General features: G+C 40.2%; 1 pseudogene; it reads left to right on the top strand.

Annotated features, from left to right (window-relative positions):
* Positions 1-7,218: 7,218 nt before the first annotated feature.
* LOC149213909 (uncharacterized) lies at positions 7,219-11,495 on the top strand (annotated as a pseudogene).
* The last annotated feature ends 2,741 nt before the right edge of the window (positions 11,496-14,236 follow it).

The raw sequence follows: 14,236 nt of genomic DNA, 5'->3' as shown, positions 1-14,236 counted from the left end.
ATCCAAAAATGAAGTGCACCTCGGTCTCTACTTCATGTAAATGATATACTTGGCAGATTTTGTTTGGTCTATCAATCTGGTGGCCCATCTATACCCGAAGTCTATGAGAACCCACTCTGAACTGGACTAGAGGAATGCGAAGAGCATCCATCGAGTGTTGAAACGTATACTAGGGTCATATTATGAGTCTGTCTCTCAACTCCAAGAAGTGCTCGGTGTAGAAGGCCATCTTTGGGCATAACCCTCCTGGAGTATTGACCCAGGTGACTTGGACGAATTGCTTGTAGATGTCCTCCCTGATGATCTTGTTCAACTCCTGTCTAGTAGGTAGAAGGTGACCATGAGCATCTAAGGAATAGCGGAAAGGAGGGAGACGATCCAACTGAATGCCCACTGACTCTAAGAGATCTGAAACTCCTGTAAACCAACATCTAGCCCGGCCCAAGAGAGTAGAACGAGCAATAGTCTCAGAAGAGCAATTTGCCTAGTAAGGGTAATGGTCCCTACTCTTTATCGAGTCTGCAAATCCCCGAACACGATGCAAGCATGAGACCAAATTGAAGACTGTCTCAAGCTAAAAGGGCTAAGCTCCAAACTCTGCAAGGATTATGTGTTGAGGTATTGTATGTTTGCATCTAATGATGCGACAGAGAAGAAGAATCCAGACTCTCTCAATTGAAGCCCAATCTGACTCAAGTAAAGACTATCCCAAAATCTCTGAGCCATATAGAACAGTGGGACAAATCAAGGTGTCCATGAGGCTCATCTTGGACGAGATGTCCTAGAAGTGATGTCGAAATCAATGTCTCTCAAGAAAGGCTAAGGATCCATATCCTTTGTTGATATGATGCTGAAGCATTGGTCACAAACTGCAACAGGGACATGAGAATTGCACTCCCAAGTACATATACGTGCTGATGATCTCAACCTCCTCCCCTCTGGATAGGAAGTGAAGGTTTGAAGTTTTCTTCACCCCATTAAAGATCATAACCTTGGTTTTACCCAAGTTGATCATCAATTGTCGAAGTTGCAAAACAGAGCTAAGGCATCCAGATGCCTCTGTAATACTTTTGAAGATGAGGAGAGGAGGACCACGTCGTCAGCAAAGAGTAGAATAGATATCAGGACCTGGTGAAGAAGGCAGCCATCAGTGTCCTGGATATGCTCATGTAGAAAATCCTCCAACTCATCAATATAGATCCCAAGCAGGGTAGGGGATAATGGACAACCTTGTTTAACCCCAATAATGCTTCGGAAAAAAATGAGACATCCCATGAGCCACGTGAAGACAACCAAGGATAGACTCATATAGGCGCGTAATAGTTGTCAATAGGGTTGCAAAGATGCCAATATCTCTGAGTCTCTGGAGTAAGGCTTCCCTCGGAACAAAGTCAAAAGATTTCCGTAAATTTACGAAATAACAGTAGACTTTCAAAGAGCAATGTCGTGCCTCCTTAATCATGGCGCGGAGGGTGAAGATGTGGTCAATGGTCATGAGTTGGTCGAAAACCTGCCTATTCCCTAGCTCTGATTTGTCTCTGCTCAAGGTCACTAGAGAGCTTCCTATGTAGAACAATAGCATACAACTTCAAGAAAATGTGGCCCACCATGATAATTCTGTAGTTATTGGGATTTGAGTTGGAGCCTGATTTGTGGATCGGATGGATGATGTGGTGTGACCATGCCGATGGAAAACCTTCACGGACTACATGGTTGAAGAGATCAGCCAAGTAGCTAACCAAAGCACAGAAACCATGTTTAAAGAACTCTGCTTGGTAGCCTTCCTCATCGGCTGCTTTGTTGTTGTTCATCACCCAAATGGCCTCTCTAATATCTTTATCTGAGAATAGGTAAAAGGAAGGGGGTGGGGAGGTAACATGAATTTTCCCTTGCCCTGAAATTCATAAAGGTTGGAAGTGTGAGAGAACATGGATGTAGGGTCGAGGTCAAATGGAAGAGGGGAGCATCGGGGAAGGATGGTATACCAAAATTGTTTAAGGGAGTGGGCAAGGAGAGTAGAAAGTTCTTGTCTTCTATGAGAGACAAAGAGTCATTTCTTGCGACGAAGGAGACGATGGTAAGAAGATTTGAGGTCAAGGTAGAAGGGTTGAGAATGGGCGAAATCATGTCGAATTTCTCGATGTAGAGTCTTGCATTTTTCGTCATACTATTTGTTCATGGGACAAGATCAAACTTTTCGAGAGATGGAGGTGGAACGAGTGGAGTGAGGGAAGGATTTGAGTGTAGCTTCCCAAATGACAAATGAAATACGGGTGTATTTAGTGGAAGCATAATCAAGCAAGGAGAACTAGGTCTCTGATGGGAGTATCTTGTGTATGGTAGAGGAGAAGATGTCAGGGTCACCTTCGTCAAATCGAAAGGTGGTTCAGGGTGGGCCTCGAGGGGAAGGATGGGATGAAAGGGGAGGGTCATACCAGAGAGAGAAGGAAAGAAGTGCATGATCAGCAAGGGGGATGGGGGAGACTGAGTGATGACGAATAAAAGGGAGCAAGTTCTAGCTAGCGAAAACATGATCAACTACATTTGCACCCGCTCCAAATGGTTTACACGTGAAAAAGCGGGAGTCTAGGAAACAAGGGAGACAATTTAAAATTAACAACTCTTGTGATTCCCCCAACTGCAATAGATGCTTATTATAAACTGTAGTGGGCCCCAAAGCATCATTTGACATCCAGTGAAGTGCAATTGAATCCATATCTATCCCCTGGGTACAAAACACATCCTCTGATCAATCGTGGAGAGGGATCTAGAGATCTCTAGTACAAGCATTGAAGTCACCTAGGAGGATGACTTCCCCAACAACAAAGTATTGGGTGATGCCGGTGTACAAGTCACAAAGGGGTCCCCATTTGAGCCATTATGGATGGGAAATGGCAAAGAGGTTGGGTGAAAGTAACAGACTGCAATGTAGATGTCCCTCGAAGGAGAGACTATGACACTAATCTGAATCCACATAAACCTGGCAGAATCATATTTGGCTACCAAAGCTTCCATGTTTTGGAGTGGGTCACTATTCAAACAAGCAACTCCACTTGATCCTATGACCCCTCTTGAGCTCCTCGTCTCCTACCTGCAAACTGAGAATCAATGGTAACATGTGATATCTGGAAGAGATTGAACAGGGCTTGCATGAGTCTCGATCACGAAGAGGATGTCCGTTGATTCGATAGCATCATACAAAAGTCTCGATGATGAGCAGAAAGATCCATTGTCATTCCAACAACGTATAAAGATGCTTGTACCTTGTTGTCTCCCCAAGCGGGCCCGACATTTGGAAGCTCCAATTTGGGGTTCCCACCCAGGTGGGAAGGGATCTCGAATGACTACCGGAAGATTCCTGATAAATACCCATTTCCTTGTTTATCGTGTTGCCATAACATGTTCTCTAGATTGTTTAAGTTCCACAACCTGTGCTCGAATGAGGTCCTCATCCAAGAAAATCCTGTTGGGGAGAGAAAACAACTTCTGCTTAGCCCTGAGGGCACGGAGTCGATCGGATGCAGTTCGAAACCTGAGGAAGAGAGTGGAGTCATAGCCCAACCAAGCTTTGTCGAGAGATATATCAGGGAGGTAAAGGGTATCCTGAAGGAACCTAGCCCCCACTTCCATAGGATCCGGAGAGGAGTGAGGTAAGGGGAGACCTCTCACCTTGAGATTCAATTCTCTCACTCATCTGGTGAATACTTCCACAAGTTTTGCTTGCACCACCTCCTCAACTGTTGCAAGAGGTGTAGAAGTTTTATCCTTTGCCCGAACCATCTGTGCCTAAGAATTGATGTGTGTCTCAGTTTCTTGTTTAAAGGTGGCCTGTTGGGATCATTTTTCTTCCTGCTTTCTTTTAAGGTAGAGAATTTATGCATGCAATGTATCATTTGGAGGATGGAGATTTTACTAGTCTTTGCTTTCATGTGATATCTTCTTAAGGGATAAATTATCCCCTTCCACCTTTGAAACTTTGGTAGAGAGGGTGTGTATTTTTGAACGAAGCTTGTTGTTTTTAGTTTCCAGAAATTCCATTTTCTGCAGCATTTGTTTTACTTGGGTTGTCCAGAATGAGAAATTCGACTCCATGGTTTTTTCATGGACCCAGTTTCAAGTTGTAACCCTTGACCCTCAGCCACTATTATTGTGGGTTCAGGTGAAGCTGGAGGCTCTAACAGGATTTCAAAGAACTTGAGTAATATAACTATTTATTAATAATTATTATCCAATTTTAAGGTCATGGTCAAGCGAGACACCAAATTGGTGTATGAGACCCCCTTGTTTGTGGGACAAGGGACCCACCTCTGCGCAGTAATTTGACCGCTAAGTCTACAAAGGCATACATACTCTACCCCCCTTCGGTTTTGAACTTGTGACTTCTTAGGAGGAAACACATGTTCTTAACCATTAGGCCCACTCAAGTTGTATTAATGGGTAGGTTACAATATATTTGTGAAGATTTTAACACTAAATCATTCAAGTTAAGATGTTTTTTGAAACATATCATGGTTTATATTAGATGGATAATAAAGATTTAACTTCCATGATATTTTACAATATTCTTAATAGTATATACAAATTAAAATTGAGATCTATTTCCAAAGTAATTATGTCTAGTGAGTTCTGGTTTTCTTAAGTGATATATGATTTTTGGAAGTGAGTTATTGGTATTATAAGAAAGCTTATTTATAGATTAAAAATCTCCATGGCAAAGTGAGAATAAATCTTCATAGATAAAAATCATATTCCATGTGTTTATATATATATATATATATATAGAGAGAGAGAGAGAGAGAGAGAGAGAGAGAGAGGGGGCAACTATCTCGTATTTGTATGACATGGAATCGATTCCAACTGCTACCATTATAAACTATAGGTGCATTGGACCTCCTCGCACATAATACTTTATTAACACAACCATCGCCAATTGAGTTGCTCGAGGGCATAATTCTTTTTATAATTAATAATAATAATAATAATTTAAAATAAAGTTATAATTTAGTTAGTTTTTATGATTTTTTTAATTTTAGCAACATGAGATATATTATGAAGTAAGTGTTTTGATGTTTATTATTGGTTGATGCATATCAAAGTTTATTAGTTATTTAATTTATATGACTGTGCTTCCCGGATGCGGGTGCCACCTCGCATGACCTGGTAAGGCCACTTGCCACGGTCGACAGGACACGCGACGGACGGAGGGCATTAAGGCTCCTCGCCGCCACCTCCCATCGACCAGCAATGCAGCACTCGAGCCTTAATGAAGGCGCAGGAACCACAGCGGAGGAGGATGGCCGCATTCAATGCGGGGACATTTCGAAGGAATGAAGGGGTTGTTAAGAATGTCGATTTGGAAGCAGATGAAACCCACAGCGATGGTGTTCTTGCTCTGCGTTCTGAGATTTCTGGAGTCATTGTGGAATTGGGGGAGGCTGGTCGACTGCTGGTCCTCCCTGGTTCATGCCTACAGTCATTTGTCTGTCATCGTAAGCCGAATTGGGAGCAAGCTTCGTCTGAGGAAGCGGAATTTGGAAGAATGGTGCGTGAGCGAATGCCATGCCGTCGGGGCAGAGGCTCAGGAAGAGCCAGATCCGCTCGCGGGCCTGCGGCTGACCTACACCACCATTGCTGCTGTGTTTACTGTTACCGACGTGGGGGAGCACCTCAGGTGCAGGCGAGTCAATTTGTGGAAGCTGGAGGGTCCAGCAATGGCGAGCAAACTCTACCTGCATTCGGCTCTGTCATCTTCTCACTGCGCAATCCCAGAGAAAATTTGGGCATCAATGCTCATATTTCTGTGTTGTTTACCAGGATCCCGGACGAAAATGAAGACGGCCTGCCTCGGCCACCTGCAATGGAGAATCCCTTGGATAATGAAGAGGGAATTCACCTGGTGCGAGAGGGAAATCTGCCTCAGGCTCTGGAGGAAGAATGTCGGCTTGTGGACAAAGGTAAAAGGCCTTTGGGGGAGGCCTCAAGCTCAAGGGATGCGGAATTGCGGGAGAGCGAACCTGAATTGCCGGCTTTCATGGACGGCCTACCAGAAGGACATGGTTGGGCTTGGATTCGGGAAGCTAAGCCAGAGGACGAGCCAGGGGATGACGAGAAAGAGGGCTAAGCCCAGGTGGCTCTCATGCATGAAGTCTGGACGCGTGTGGGATCGTGGTCGGTTCTGTTATCTCTCCTGTTGTCTTTAGTCTTTCTAGTTTGTTTTTTTCTGTTAAATGTTGGTTCTCGGTCATATGTATCATCTGCTGTTTCTTGGTTACTCTTCCGTTACGGAATGGAGTTTTGTTTGGCGTGGGCTATCACCACAAGCCCTGTTTCTATGTGACAAACTCTGCCCCTGCGTGGGCTTTACAGAGATGCCTTGTGTCTTTTTGATGGTGGTTTTAGGAAGTTGTCTAGGTACCTTCAGGTGGGTTTCTCAGAAATGTAATGGGTTTTGGGACTATGCTACAGCTGCCATGGCGCCACATGAGCAGCAAGTTATATCGTATGTAAATTTCCGCTGTAAATATTAATACAAAGTAGGTAATGTTGCTTAGAAAAAAAAAATTTATATGACTGTGCTAATTCATATATAAATATAAAAAGAAATGTCTATTTTGGAATAAAGCTTCTAAAATTTTAATTTAATTATCAATAATCACATTGAAGGTTTTCCCTTTGCGGGGTTGGGCTAGGCAAATCCAGCTAATCAGATCCTTCGATTTTTGTCATCCTCTATCCAATCATTTTTTACCATATGGTTTGTGTCGTCAAAGCAGGTCCAACTCATGTTTGAGTCTCTGCTTGTGTTGATACATGCCCACCCACATTCCTCCTGTACATGATCTACACAACATTGAAAGAACTGATGAAGAACGTCGCCCCATCGTCGAGCTCGACCAAGACTAGAACCATAACTTAAGAGCTAGGAAATCTGAAGAAGTTGTAATGTTTATGGTTGGCATGCTGCAATCTCGTTAGAGAAATGCCAAAGACTTTAGCCAATCTTGTGGAGCTCACAAACTTGGATTTATCCATGAACAACGATTTTCATGTGCTGTAGTTCTTCTTCTTGATAGAGCAAATCAACTTCTTGTAACAACCCATGTTTATAATATGTGAAGAACATATGGGATTTGGTTGATATTTCATGGATTTTGATGATGCATTTATAGATTTTAGAGGTCCTGACTCTATGTATTGTGAGTATTTGGAGAAAGAAGTATGTTGGGGAAACGTCATCACCCTATTATGAGGCGCACAATGAGCATGTCGCAGTTAGGTGCATGTTCAGGCATTGAAAACATACCTCTAAGTAAGTCCTACCATGAAGGAAAACAAAGGGCACCCAACCCAATTGCCCCACAATCCAGGGTACCCAGTCTGTTATGCCCTTATACTGCTAGTGTAACCCCTTATTGTTATTAGTTAACCCACTTATTACATTGTTGTACCCATGTAGTGCCCATATTGTTACTATTGTGCCCCATGAAGCCCACTATTGTTATTATTGTGCCCTTACATTATTATTGATATGTCGGCTCTGATTATGTTATGACCCCTTAGACTCCTATATATAGAAAGGAGGTCTTTTAATTTGTACCATCCAAGAATTGTTCATTTATGTAATGTAAAGGAGGTTGCCCCTCGAAGAGGCTGAATTCTAAGGCGTTGATTTATCTTTTCTATCTTTTCTTGAGCTGGTTACATAACATTTGGTATCAGAGCTTTGGATTCTAGGGTTTCGCTGCTCCAAACAGGTCATCGTGGCATTTTCGCTATAACTTTTTTTCTACGACGTTTCAGAAGTTGCAAAAAAAAACCCATTTGAGAAGAAATCGTGTTGAACCTCGGGTCCGAATTTCGGAGATTTTTGCGCTATATTTGCAGAGATATGATCTGAGGAAGTAGGTCTTTTTGTAGACTCATGAATTACATTCCAAACAGGTGACTTGCGGAAAATCGTCATAACTTTCTCTCTGGGGATCGGATTGAAATTTCGTAAGAAGGTACAGAAAGAGGATGGATTTTAGTTTTTTGTATATCTTTTTCAGATCCAAAGGTCAAAAAAGTGACACATGGCACGTCATACAAGTTTGCTCTTCTGGAAAGGTCTATAATTAGGTCATCTTGGGAGATTGTGCATAACTCTTTCTTAGAGAATCCAATTTGGATCAGACTGGTGGCATTGGAAAGAGGACACAGAGGGCTACTACAGGTCGCAATTTTAGAACTTAAAGATCTGAAAGTACAGAGTTATAGTCGTTTCAAGGTCGAGCTCCTAAAATCAAGAAAAAGCAAGATGAGGAAGTTTGATGGCAAGGATCCGGTAAATTGGATACTTCAGATGGAGCAATATTTTGATCTACATGGTGTACAACTGTTACAAAAGGTATGTATTGCATCTTCATATTTAGAACCAGATCAATTTTTATGGTACGAAGGGCTTTGTTCTCGTAAACAACTTGTTACGTGGTCAATTTTCACGGAGGAAATGATAGCACATTATGAGGATACAAAGAGCAACACCTTCTTTAGAGCAACACCACAACAATTGGAAATAGTAAAAGGGCTTTGTGACATAGTGGAAAGAAAAATTATGGAAACCAGGAAGCGTACCCCTCACAACTATAAAGATGGAAGTGTTGTTTCTCCTAGCCTTCCACAACCTACAAGGGTTACACCACAACAATTGGAAGAAAAAAGAGAAAAAGAGATTTTTTACAATTGTCATAGCAAATGCACCAAAGGTCATAAGTGTGCTAAGAAGAAATTATTTTACATAGAATATGAAGAGGAGGAAGAAAAGGATCAAGAAACATCAAAAGAAGAAGATATACGCCAGGACCCCACCCCAGAGAAAGAAGAAATGAATCAGACCATATCTTGTAAAGCATTGGCAAGAATTACCACTCCTCAAACTCTCAAGATAGAAGGACATATCAAGAAGAAAAATGTGCAAGAAGTGAAAAATCACATCGAGAAAGAAGAAATGAATCCAACCATATCTTGTAATTCATTGTTCGAAATTACCACTCCTCAAACTATCAAGATAGAAGGACATATCAAGAAGAAAAATGTTCAAGAAGTGAAAGATCACATCGAGCATCAAGAAATGAATCCAACCATATCTTGTAAAGGATTGGAAGAAATTACCACTCCTCAAACTCTAGAGATAGAAGGACATATCAAGAAGAAAAAGGTTCAAGCAGTGAAAAATCACATCGAGCATCAACAACAAGTTCTCCAACTTTTAAAGGATAATGCCACTTCGGTGCAAAATCAAACGAAACAACAGGTAGATAAACATTGTAGCGAAAAATGTTTTGATGTAGGTGATTGGGTATTTTTACTGCTACATCTCAAGCAAGCTATAATTTATGAGAAGGAAATGTTGGCAATACTACATGCACTTAAAAAATGGCGACCTTACCAAATGGGAAGACTCTTCATGGATGAGGATGTGGAAGCATTGTTTTGTGCTATTTATATTATCCAACCAGATTGGATAAACGAAGCAAGGGATGAATGGAAGAAGGACAAAGAAGTATGGCCACTTATTCAAAAGTTGCAAAAGATCCCAATTCAAACAATATTGCCAGAAATTGAAGAGGAAGGAAAAATCATATTGGAACCTGGAGCAATCACAGAAACAAGAACTCGACAGCTATGAAATCGATCAATTTCAGAGCATCTCATCAAGTGGAAGAACTTACCCGCTGAAGATTCCACATGGGAGGACAAGAATTTTATACAGAAGCATCAAGAACTACTCAAGCATTGAGGACAACGCTTTTTGAAGGAGAGGGGCATGTTAGGCCCCTATACTACTAGTGTAACCCCTTATTGTTATTAGTATAACCCACTTATTATATTGTTGTACCCATGTAGTGCCCATATTGTTACTATTGTGCCCCATAGAAGCCCACTATTGTTATTATTGTGCCCTTACATTATTATTGTTATGTCGGCTCTGATTATGTTATGACCCCTTAGACTCCTATATATAGAAAGGAGGTCTTTTCATTTGTATCATCCAAGAATTGTTCATTTATGTAATGTAAAGGAGGTTGCCCCCTCGAAGAGGATGAATTCTAAGGTGTTGATCTATCTTTTCTATCTTTTCTTGAGCTGGTTACATAACACGGTCCCCCATCCAATGAACGTGGCAACAACATACCCATTTTGAAAAATAAAAACAACCCCTATGGGATGATCCTAATGAGGGCAATAATTAACCACCCCCTTTGGATGCCTTCTTAAAGGGTATGGCCCTAGAATTGGTTGTATCATATCCAGCTCAATCATTCATGGAGCGGGCCCAGATTCCTTTTGTTCACGTGGGTGTGAAAGTTATGTGAAGAACCCCATGGGAGTTAGAGGATATTATGCCTTGATGAGGACTAAATCGTTCCCATAGACGATTAATCCTTAGGAACATGGTGTGCAAATGGTCGAGCTTGCTCATTTTCTTCAGGCTTGCTTTCTCTATAAGTGTTGCCTTGGTCATGTTCGGGACATCTACATGTATAGGTACTTGTTTTTTAAGATATTTATATTTCATTACTGCACAGAAAAAAGATGCATAATACAACTTTGTGATAGGATGCAAAGCATAGGTATGTCATGTTGTGTGAAATAGCAGTTGGATATGTTTATCTTATTGTTTATTGGAATTGTTTGTATAACTCAAAATATCTTCTCTTCTCTGACCCTTCACCTTGCAACATAACCAAGAAAATCCAAGCATGTTTGCTTGTCAGCCAACATGTTGTTTGGCTGCAAGATTGAAGGTTCAAGAGCATGTGTGATCTGGGGGCCCCTTTGCTTATATGTGTTGTCTTTGTGACGCCTTCTTGAATGCAAGCCTATTAACGTTACAATTAATATAAGAGTTTGGTATTCCTTGTTGGAGACTTTGTTCAAAGTCAACATGACTATTGTTGCATCTCAAAATTTCCTTCCAAGCTTTTGGGTTTAGGGTTTTAGGGTTTGATCATGTTTCAATTGATCACTGCATCGTATCAGTAATGATTGAGATTGAGATGTGGTTGTAGATTAATTGTAGTTGATGTGTCCTTTGTTTTGTATTTAGCTCTCCTAGTAAAAAAGAATTGACTGTTGGGTAATAAGAACCTTTAAGTGAGCCCACCCTTTACACAACTAAATTTTGTTTCATCTGGATATGATTTTGGAACCTTTAGTTTTCGAAGGAAAAATTGTCTTATCATATTCTAGACTCCGGAATCAGATGTAAGTTGTATGTAGATAGTCTATGTCAGTGTACTTGTCAATATGGTTGACACTAAAAGAGCAAACTATAATCTTCGGTGAAGTGTTCACTTTCCATTGACTTTTCCATTTGCCTTACTTAGTTAAGGAGCACCTCAACAAGAGTTGAATGTAGGTGTTTCTAGAATTAGAACTAGATCACCATTAACTTCCCATTTACTTTGTCAGGTTTCCCAAACTGGGGTAGGGAGCACCTCAACAAGAATTGAACTTATATCTTTCTGCAAGTGGAATTGATTCACTATTGATTGGAAATGGAACTAATATGATTTTTTGTGGAACAAGGTGACTTGCAATTATGAAGTCTTCAACGACTATTTCTCTCTAGCTTGTATTGTAAGTTGTTCTCTCGGGTAGTTCTCACAAAGCACATTTTGTTATGTTTAATATGTTGTCAAGATCCTTGTGTTTCACTTTCCACGAGGTTTTCAAATCCTTTAATGATTTCAAGTTATTGATGGCTTGTCTCATTTGAATTCTCTCCATGTAAATACCCTTATTGCCCAGTGATAGATCAAATTTTTGAAGAATACTTTCAATTTTGATATCTTTTACTACCTAGGCTATCCACTTGGTTTCTAGCCATGGTAGGGGTTGTCACAATAACTCCTTCTCTTGTTTTTATTTACTGATTGTAGGTTACTGAATGTTTATTTCATTTTAACTTGTTTGGAAGTAGATGTCCCTCCTTTTTCATTGCTTTGTAGAAGTCATGTCATCATGAAATCCTTGCATTGGGGACTTTTTGTGTAGTGCTTCCTTCGAGTTCACTCAAAAAAATAACACTAACAAACCCCACCATGTTGGTGATGGTAATCTAGAAATGGGAGGAACACAAGGACTGAAGTACATCTAATTGTCTTGTATCTCCTGAAGACAAAGGCAAGGTAGTGATGCAGATGCAATGACATTTTGGTCAACAAATGTCTTGTGTTTCTTTAGTTCTCAAACTATGGTTGCCTTGGATCCAAATGTACGATTATAATCCCAAAACATGCTCATACTTGAGCCTAGTTAAATCAAACATCACAAATGGAAATACTATTGTTGACACCCTCTAATAGTTCATGGGTTTCACATGTGCAAATATTTTTTTCAACATCTTCAAACAGTGAATTCCAAATGGTGTTGGGAAACCAAAGCTAAGCTTAATCTTCCTGAGAAATAATATGGTAAGTCTTGAAATAGTGGAAATATCAGTCATGGTGTTCTTCCCTGGCTTATGATTCTAGTTTATTTTATGGATGTCAGGATGTGTAGGTCATCTTAGGATCTGTGGTTGTTAAAAGTAATTCAATACACAGTTCTTTGCTAATTTATGGCTTCCACTAAAACTTGGATCACAACCCTAAGTTATGAAGCTCATTAAGTTACTGATATTATTTTCATCTTCTTTTCTTCTTTTCCACTGCAATTGTATAGTAGATCTTTATCACTGTCTTCCATTGGAAAGTGCTTAGATCTTTGAGAAATTTTGTTATGATTAATTATTGCTTCTAAATTGAGCATTTGTTATGTTACATTTTTCTATATTGTTGGATCTATGAGAATTCAGAGCATGGAAGTGCTAGAACAATTATGCAACCTTCCTCTCCCAACTTGTGTTTACTTCATATAATTCCATCTCTTGCATATTGCCATCTTGAGGGTGTTTGTTTACCATTTCAAATGACAAGTTGAAGCAGCACAACATCTTATTATTTCGAATCCTAAACATTATCTTTTCAAATCATGCCCCATCCTCTATGAATGATTTGCAGTGATACAATAGCTTGGTAATTATATTGAGATTATGATGAAACTCTTATACTATTGCATTGTTTAGATATAATTATAGATAATTCCTTGTTTTATAACTAATCATGAGGCATGCATTTAGATTCGAGCTCTGATGTGTGCATAGAGGATTGTTACATTAGTTGTGGCGATGATGTCATTTCCATCAAAAGTGGTTGGGATGAGTATGGTATTACTTATCGGTGCCCTAGATCCAATATTATTATTCGTCATGTGATTGGACAGTGAAATGCCTGACAGTATCAAAGGTGTCCATGGTCAATATCTTCATATTTTCAACTCATGGAGAGGCCTGAGAATAAAAACAACCCTAAGCAGGGATGGTTATGTGAAGGATGTCTACATATCCAATTTTACAATGAGTGTTGGTATTGTCTTTACTATGCTTCATGGTGATCACCTTTGTTATAGGCCATTTTGTCACATCCGATCAATGAGCCTCCTAATGGGGTCAATCAAAATCCTATTCCCCCTTCTCACCATCTTGTATAAAGCCCTAAGCATGTACCTTTCATTTCCCAGAGTTTGAGCCCTAAACTAAATCATCTGAGCCAGTTTAAGGACCAACACTCCCTATAAGCCTATTGGGGTGCGTTCACCAGCGGGTTGCTCCACTGTGGCCAGTGTTGATCACCAGCAGGTTACTCCCTTTTTCACCTGCGTTGGTTCTAGAAATTCGAGAGAATAATCGAGATTCTGAAAGCTTAACCTTATAGGAGTTTCCAAAAGTTGTTAGAACTACTTACCTTGGATTAAACATTCAGATCTTATCTTCCCTACATTGGAGTTTTCACCTCTTATCCATTGATCCTATCCCTCCATCAAAGGTGGATCTCTTACCATAGAAGGGTAATTGGATAAGAACCCGTAACTTACCTTACACCTCTATAAATTTACATCCCTCTATGTGGTTGTGGTTGGCTTTTAGAGAAGGAATTTTTCCCTTATGCTGCAATAGTGAGTGGTCATCATCTCATGCATTTAGGGTGGTGCATCTTGTGACAAGGAAAGGACAAGTCAACAACTTGGAGGAGCTCTTCTACAATATCAACTACTACTTATGGTTGTAATCTCCTTCAATTTGTAGTAATGCAATGAATTCATTGTTTTCCTGTATGTGATGTTGTTATTTCACTTATTTCAATACCTTGTT

This window comes from Pinus tabuliformis, chromosome 1_1 (assembly GCF_031772625.1).
Source record: "Pinus tabuliformis cultivar Carrire ecotype Pingquan chromosome 1_1, CPIR1, whole genome shotgun sequence".
Lineage (NCBI taxonomy): Eukaryota > Viridiplantae > Streptophyta > Pinopsida > Pinales > Pinaceae > Pinus > Pinus tabuliformis.
Note: the sequence above shows the minus strand (reverse complement) of the source record. Positions and strands in the feature narration are given on the sequence as shown.